This window comes from Anomalospiza imberbis, unplaced genomic scaffold (genome assembly GCF_031753505.1).
Source record: "Anomalospiza imberbis isolate Cuckoo-Finch-1a 21T00152 unplaced genomic scaffold, ASM3175350v1 scaffold_57, whole genome shotgun sequence".
In the NCBI taxonomy this organism is placed as follows: Eukaryota; Metazoa; Chordata; class Aves; order Passeriformes; family Viduidae; genus Anomalospiza; species Anomalospiza imberbis.
In genome coordinates this window covers 171,374-178,325 of record NW_027100181.1, presented here as the reverse complement: position 1 = coordinate 178,325, position 6,952 = coordinate 171,374, and positions in this window count along the sequence as shown.

Below are 6,952 nucleotides of genomic sequence, written 5' to 3'. Positions count from 1 at the left end.
GCCTTTGGATTTTGCGCCTTGAGCTGGAGAAGTGGGCTGCGAAAGCTGAGAGGTGAAGAGCCCTGGGTGTGGCCAGCAGCGTCTTCCTAGGAGCTTGCATTTGAAATGGGATCGGAGGGGCACCTCCAACGTGCAGGCATGTTTGTGACCCAAATGAATTTCTTGTCCCAGAGCTCCACCTCCTGTGTCCTGGTACCTGCACGAGCTGCAGCTGAAGGCCCTGAAGAAGCCTCCAGTCCCCAAGCTGGAAACTCAAGCCTGAGCAGCTCGTGCACCTGGAGCACGACTAGTTCCTCTGGCAGCAGCTGGAGCACGACTGGTTCCTCTGGCAGCAGAGAGCAGCTGGGAGAGAGGACAGAGGACAAGTGCCTGGCCATGCTGAGTATGTGCTTTGTGATCCTTGTCCGCCGGAGCAGTGCCTTGTGTGTGCGCGTGTCAGCAAGAGCTGTCCCACCTCCTGTTCCTCCTCAGCTGAGTGCCAGGTCCTGTGGCCTCCACACAGGACCTGCTGTTGTGCTTTGAGGTGGTGAGGGGTCCCTGGGGTGTTGCTCCTGCCTCTGAGGGCAGCTGGGCCTGGTTTGGCTTTGCCTGAGCTTCCCTCTATGCCAAAAAGAAAACAGAGGTTGTTTCTGGCTGAGCAGGAGGCTGTGACCTAGCGAATGAGTAGGCCTCAAGGAGCTCCTGTGGGGCCCAGCTCCTGTGGGGCACAGCCAAGGTCATCTTCAGAACTTAGCCTGGCCTAAAGGCTGAGGGACCTCATTCCTGAGGCCCATCACAGTAGGGTATAACATAAGCTGCTGCTCTTGAAAGGCAGAGGGGCATTGTTTAGGCAAAGTCCTGCTTAAAGCTGGAGATCTCGGCTCTGCTGGAAGCACTTTGCAATATTCTTCCTGTTCTGGAAAGGGCAGCTGTTGATAAGAATTGATTCCAGAACCCAAGATGCCTTGGATGTTTGCAAGGATGAAAGCTTTTGTTGAATGTCACAGAGTGTTCATGGCCAAGAACAGAAAGGTTTTGTTTTTCCTGCTGCCCTTAATGTTTGTAGACAACAATCACTTCTCCTGGTTGCAGTTTTCTGATCCCTGTCTCCTCTGACTGTTTCTCGATGTGCTTAGATTTTAGTGTAGACTTCTAGTTTTGGGCAGGCCATCTGTGCTGCAGGGCTGCTTGTCTTGCTGCTGTTGTTTTTGAGGTGGTGGTGGTGGTGGTGGTGGTGTTTCCCAGCTGACTGAGTTGAAAGGGCAGAGTGTCCCAGACAGTGGGGCTGCCTTTCTGATCTGCTGCAGGGTGGGACCTCTTCTGAAGTGAACATCTTTCCTTGGGATTTTTACAGAGATGCTGGTGAGCGAGGGAGATCCTGAGGCTAAGTACACAGAACTGGAAACGATTGGCAAAGGGTGAGTGCAGCCACAGCTCCTTCTTCACAGCGGGGGGCGGTGCATTTTGCTGGTGTCACACCTCCCCAGAGTGACAGCAGGCAAGCTCCAAAGCTGTTCAGACACTGCGTTAAGATGATGCCTGATGATCTCTAAGTACTGGTCAGCATTTATAGCTGAAGTGGCCAGAAAAGTAGAGCCCTTCCTGTGTCTGGTGCACCAAAGAGAAGCAGCTGCCAATGGCTCTGGACCCAGAACACAGCCGTCTAAGGATCCTCTATTTTGAGTACTTCTCCATTTGTGTGCGCAACAGTGGAAGCCTTTGCCTGCTCCAGCTGTGGCTGCAGGCTGTGGCTGGACACTATTTTCCTTGGAAGCTGGAGAAAGGATCTGTGTCTGGAGGCTTTCCTCCAATGGCTCTTACATGGCTTCAGACTTCTCAGAAGGCCTGAGTGGTGGTGCTTGAATTTGGCAGATAGACTCCAAGGAGAGGTGTGAGAAGGCCGAACCGGCATGTGCCTGGAAAAATCCCACACATGCACAGATACAGAAAGAGAAAAGGGAGAAAAGACCCAGACGAGAATCTGTCGTGTTCCATTTACTGTTTGCCCCGGGACTTTTTTTCCGCGGTTGGACCGCGGTGTCCTGCACTTGCAGGGACTAAAGGACTTCTTCTTTCTCTGCTGCTCTTTTGTTTCTAGGGGTTTTGGCACGGTGTGCATGGCAGTGGAGACTGCCACAGGAGAAGAGGTAAGCGTCAAGCAGCGCCACAGCTTCTGCAGTGCTGTTTTAGGACGGCATTTTATCTGTCATGTCTGCAAGGGTTTGCTTTGTTCTTGTGCAATGGAGAATGCCAGTGGTTGCTGGAGTAATGATCAAGCCCCCTAGAAGTGCCAAAGGTTTCCCAGCAGTTTTGCTCCATTCTTACCGGCACAAAATGGCTTCCTGCTTGCAAGGGGTGTGTGAATGAAAATGGGGATGATAAAGTAAGGCCCTGGGGGAAGACTGTGGGCACAGCCAGTGTTGTTAGAGCTTTGCGGTGGAGAGCTTAGACCATGTTTCTCCCAGGTTTACAAGGCAAAGGGTATCTGGCTCTTTGTCCTGGGAGGTGCCCAAGCAAGCGGTCTGATGTCCAGCCACAAGGCGGTTTGGCCCAGCCCAGCTCCATCATCCCATAATCACTGTCTCCGTCTTCCCCTTGTGGTCCTGCGCCACAGACTTTGGTTCACGGTTTTCCATGTCGTTGTAGGTGGCCATAAAGAAAATTAGTCTCCTGGAAGAGAGCAGCAGTGAACTGTGCCTGAATGAAATCCAGGTCATGCGTGGCAATAAGAACGCCAATCTTGTGACCTTTCTAGACAGGTGAGTGGTTCTGCTGTTCTGCCATGAAAGGTCATCCACATCCTGCAAGGCAGCGGTTCAACCGCTGGCAGAGGATGGAGCTGACAGAGGATGGAGCTGTTAATTCCTGTTTCTGGACTGATCGACAGTGTCTTGGGAGGAGATTGCATTGGGGCTGCATTAATCTTTGCTGGCATACCTAGTTTGACGTGTGCTTTCAAAGAGCGGACTTGGCCCTGTCTTTCTTGAGCCAACAGCCTCAAAGTTCCTGTCCTCTCTCCACATTGTTTTGTTTGGTTTGGCATTTGATTTTTTTTCCCACGGGTCTTATGTGCTGACAAAACACTGTAGATTGAGTTCAAGCCCTGGAGAGCATAGCCAATGATTATTGACTTCCTCCTGTCTTCTTCTGAGAGAGACACAGGAAGGAGAATCCATCAGGAAGTGCACGCATTCATCTCCAGGCTGTTGTTTCCTCCCTTCAGCTACCTGGTGGACGAGGAAGTCTGGCTGGTGATGGAGTACATGGACGGAGGTTCTTTACACGATGTCGTTAGGGAGATTCGTATGGCAGAAGGAGAGATAGCAGCTGTCTCTCGGGAGGTAAGGGATGGCGCTTGTGCTTCCCACGGCTTGGTCGGGATGGTCCTTCCAAATGGGTGATAAGGAGAGGAGAGATTTCACCTTCCGAGCTTCCTTTCTGCCTTTCTCTTATAACTGGCAGTAGCAAGAGCATCGGAAGTGCCTGCCAGTGTCCCTGCCCTTCTTCTAGGGTGTTTGTCTTTGCCTCTCTAAACACTTGCCTGGAGCCTGTGTGCGCTGCGTTCCTTCCCATTCCTTCCGCATTCCTTCCTAAGAGCAAAGGTGCTGCTGGCACCATGTCAAGCAAGTGGCAAAGACAAAGAGATACTCGCAGGACTCTCACAGAGCTCAGCCTGAAAGGAGAGCCTGGCAGCCAACGTGGTGTTGGCAAAAGCAGCCACTGTTGTCTGGCTGGAGAGAGTACAGCCACGGCAGCAGTGCTTCTTGAGTCTGTGTTTGCAGGGCACTGGCCAGAGGAACAATTGCCCTTTCTCTTTCAAAAGCAAACACACCCGCACTTAGAAAAGCACTGCTGTCCTCGTGTTGGAGCAGCAGGCTCTGCTGCCTTTGCCAGCAGCCTGTCTTGCCATGGCTCACCATCCCCCAGGAAGTCAGATGTGCCACTTCCCTGCTTGTGGGACGAAATCCACTTAGGCTCGTGTTGCTTTTTCCTCTCTCAGTGCCTGCAAGGCCTGGATTTCCTTCACTCCAAGCAAGTGATCCACCGAGACGTCAAAAGCCACAACATTCTCCTGGGCTTGGACGGATCTGTCAAGTTGGGTGGGTGTTGTTGGCCAGGCTCAGCCGTGGCGGGCTGCGGTGTGGGGCTGCCTTTGGGTGACTGCCGGTTCCCTGATGCCCGTGGCAGTGCAGGCTGCCCTGCTGTGAGCGCAGAGCACAGCCACAAGGCGCAGGGAGGTGTTGCTGGGAAGAAGGGGTAGGGGGTGCCTTTGGCTTGTGTGCGATCCTTCCCAAGCAAGGCAGTTGCAGTCTAATAGCTTCAGGGGACTAAAAGCCACTGCCTGAAACTGGGGGCTTTTGCTAAGTGGCCAATTCCGTATTTCCTCGGCTGCAGGCCTGAGGAATGGCAGCAGGGCCCCTTTGCAGCTGGGATTCCACACTGCCTTCTTGGACATTGGTACCGTGGGGAATTCTTTTGTTGGCTTCCCTAATTCACGCTGGCTTGATCAGAATGGTTTTTTTCTCCTCAGCTGACTTTGGCCTTTCTGCTCAGCTCACCGCTGAGCAGAGCAAACGGAGATCGGCTGTTGGGACAACTTACTGGATGGCGCCAGAAATTTTCAGCAGGAAGCCCTATGGCCCCAAAGTGGACATCTGGTCCTTTGGCATTGTGGGGATGGAGATGGTGGAAGGAGCGCCTCCTTACCTGATGATGACCTCCCGCACGGTACGCTGCAACTACTCTCAGATACTGCTGTCACTCGGACAAAATCTGCTCCCATTCTTCTGCTTGGGAAGCTTGCTAGCAGCTGAAAATGACGGGTTCCAGGCTGCATAGTCTCTCGTGCTTCTTGTCCAGATTATCCCCTTGGCATTTGATCACGAACTGCACCAAAACCTCACGATGCCTTTTGCTTGATGGAAGCTTTGCCTAAGGGAGCAGTGAGCAGTGCTGAGCTGCATTTGATGGAATAATCCTTGGAAATAGTAGAGTTAGATAAAAGTCTGTCTTCCGCATCGCCTGTAGAGCTGGTGTCAGTGCTCAGAGAAGCAAAGGGTGCTTTTGCTGATGGAGTTGCTCCTAATTCCATCAGCCAATGAAATCAGGGGCCAAGGCAAGAGCCTTTGCATATTGGACTGGCTATGGCTGCCTCGGGCTTTGGGTTCTTTTAGTAGGGGCAGGAAAGGTATCTGCCACCCTCGGGCAGGGAGTAAAGAGCCACTGGAGAGCGGAGCTTGTCCGGTGGGGTCTGTGTGAGCAGTTTGGGGTGTGAAAGAGGCAGGTAGAGCGTGGCATTTCCTTCTGCTCTAGGTTCAACAGCTGATAAGCACCAGGGGCAGCCCGAAGCTGCAGAACCCCAGGCAACAGTCCGCTTGGTTGCGAGACTTTCTGCACTGCTGCCTGGAGACGGACGAGGACAGGCGCTGGTCTGCCCAGGAACTTCTGCAGGTAAAAGGCAAAGCGGCTGCCGGATGCGCCAGCCACCCACTGCCAGGGGCTCCTCATCTGCTCAAGTCCAAGGCCTCGGATGGGCCCCGCTCCTAAGAATCTCCAGTCTGGGGGGCTTTTCAAAGGAAAAGAGAGGAGAATCCTGGCCTAGGATGGGTTGGAAGGAGCCTTTCAAGGTCACCTAGACCAAATCTCCTTCAGCTGAAGACATCTGAATTAATGGATTTGTGGGATTGGGAGCCATGTTGGCCCCATGTAGCAAGGTCCTGGATGTGGAGACAGAGGTGCACAGAATGCCCTCCTTTCTGTATCTTTCTTGTTGCCAGAGAAAGCCTGTTTCAGCCTGGGAGGTAAGTAGAAATTAATTTCTTCTTTTTCTCTTTGGGCAGCATCCGTTTGTAACCTCCGCCGAGCCGACCTCCAGCCTGACGCCTCTGATCGTGGCAACGCAGCAGTTTATGGCCGAGAGGAGATACTAGCCCTGGAAGAGGCCGTAGTTGTTTATTCTAGTTCCTAGTTCCTAGTTTCTAGCTCGTAGTTTGTAGTTTGTTTAGACTGATATTGGAAATAAATAGGATAATAAATAAAACCTTCACTGTGTTGGAAGCTTCCCTTTGTTCTCACCCTGTCATTAAGGTCTAAATTTGCTTCGGAATGGTCAGGTGTTTCTTAAATGTGGGAAGAGCCATAGATGGGGTTTGTGGCATGGATTGGAAGCGGGCAGAAGTCTTGTGGCTTTGTTGCCGCCAGGCACAACCTGTTGTGGAGAGACAGGCTTGCAGCTGTGACTAGAGGAGCAGAGTGGGGCAAAACGGAGCAGAGCAGTGGTGTCACTGCTGGGGTTGCTGCTGTGGCTGTGGTTGCGCTGCAGCTCTTGGGAAAGGTTGGGAGTGTCTGTGTTGCTGTGGGCAGAGGGGGAGGGAGCCTGGCTTCTCCACAGGCTCAGGCACAGGTGAGTGTCCAGTGGGAAGGCGAGTTCTGCCACGGGAACTAAGGCCTACATGAGGGAGTGAAAACTGGTGCAGTTTGGATCTGCGTGAGCCACTGTGGAGGCCTGTGGGCCTGCTGGGGGACTTCTTGGGTCTATGCTCTGGAAGAACGTCCCCTAGACTTTAACCTTTCCCATGGACTCCTGTTTTTTGTCTCAATGTACGTTTGATACCTTATTAGTGATATCCAGTGATCGTATAGGGATTATTGAAAATCATTTACTTTGCGATGTTTGGTGGTAATTGAGGGTATATTTGACGATCACTTAAATTTAAATTTTAGTTGCACAATATTTAACCGATTTCCTTTCCCAGTTCTCGTATTCCATCCCCCGCTTCCCTGAACCCACTATCCCTGAGAAGGACAGGACTGGAGATGGAACCTGCTCAAGAGCACAGGCCAGCCACCAGCCATCTGCCATCTCCCCTCCTTTTCTGTGCCCTTGCCAGGACGGTAGCGGCCATGCCTCCCCGGATTCTACCCTAACCCACTTTGCGACAGCCCCCAACCCTGCTCCCGCTTTCCTATTGTA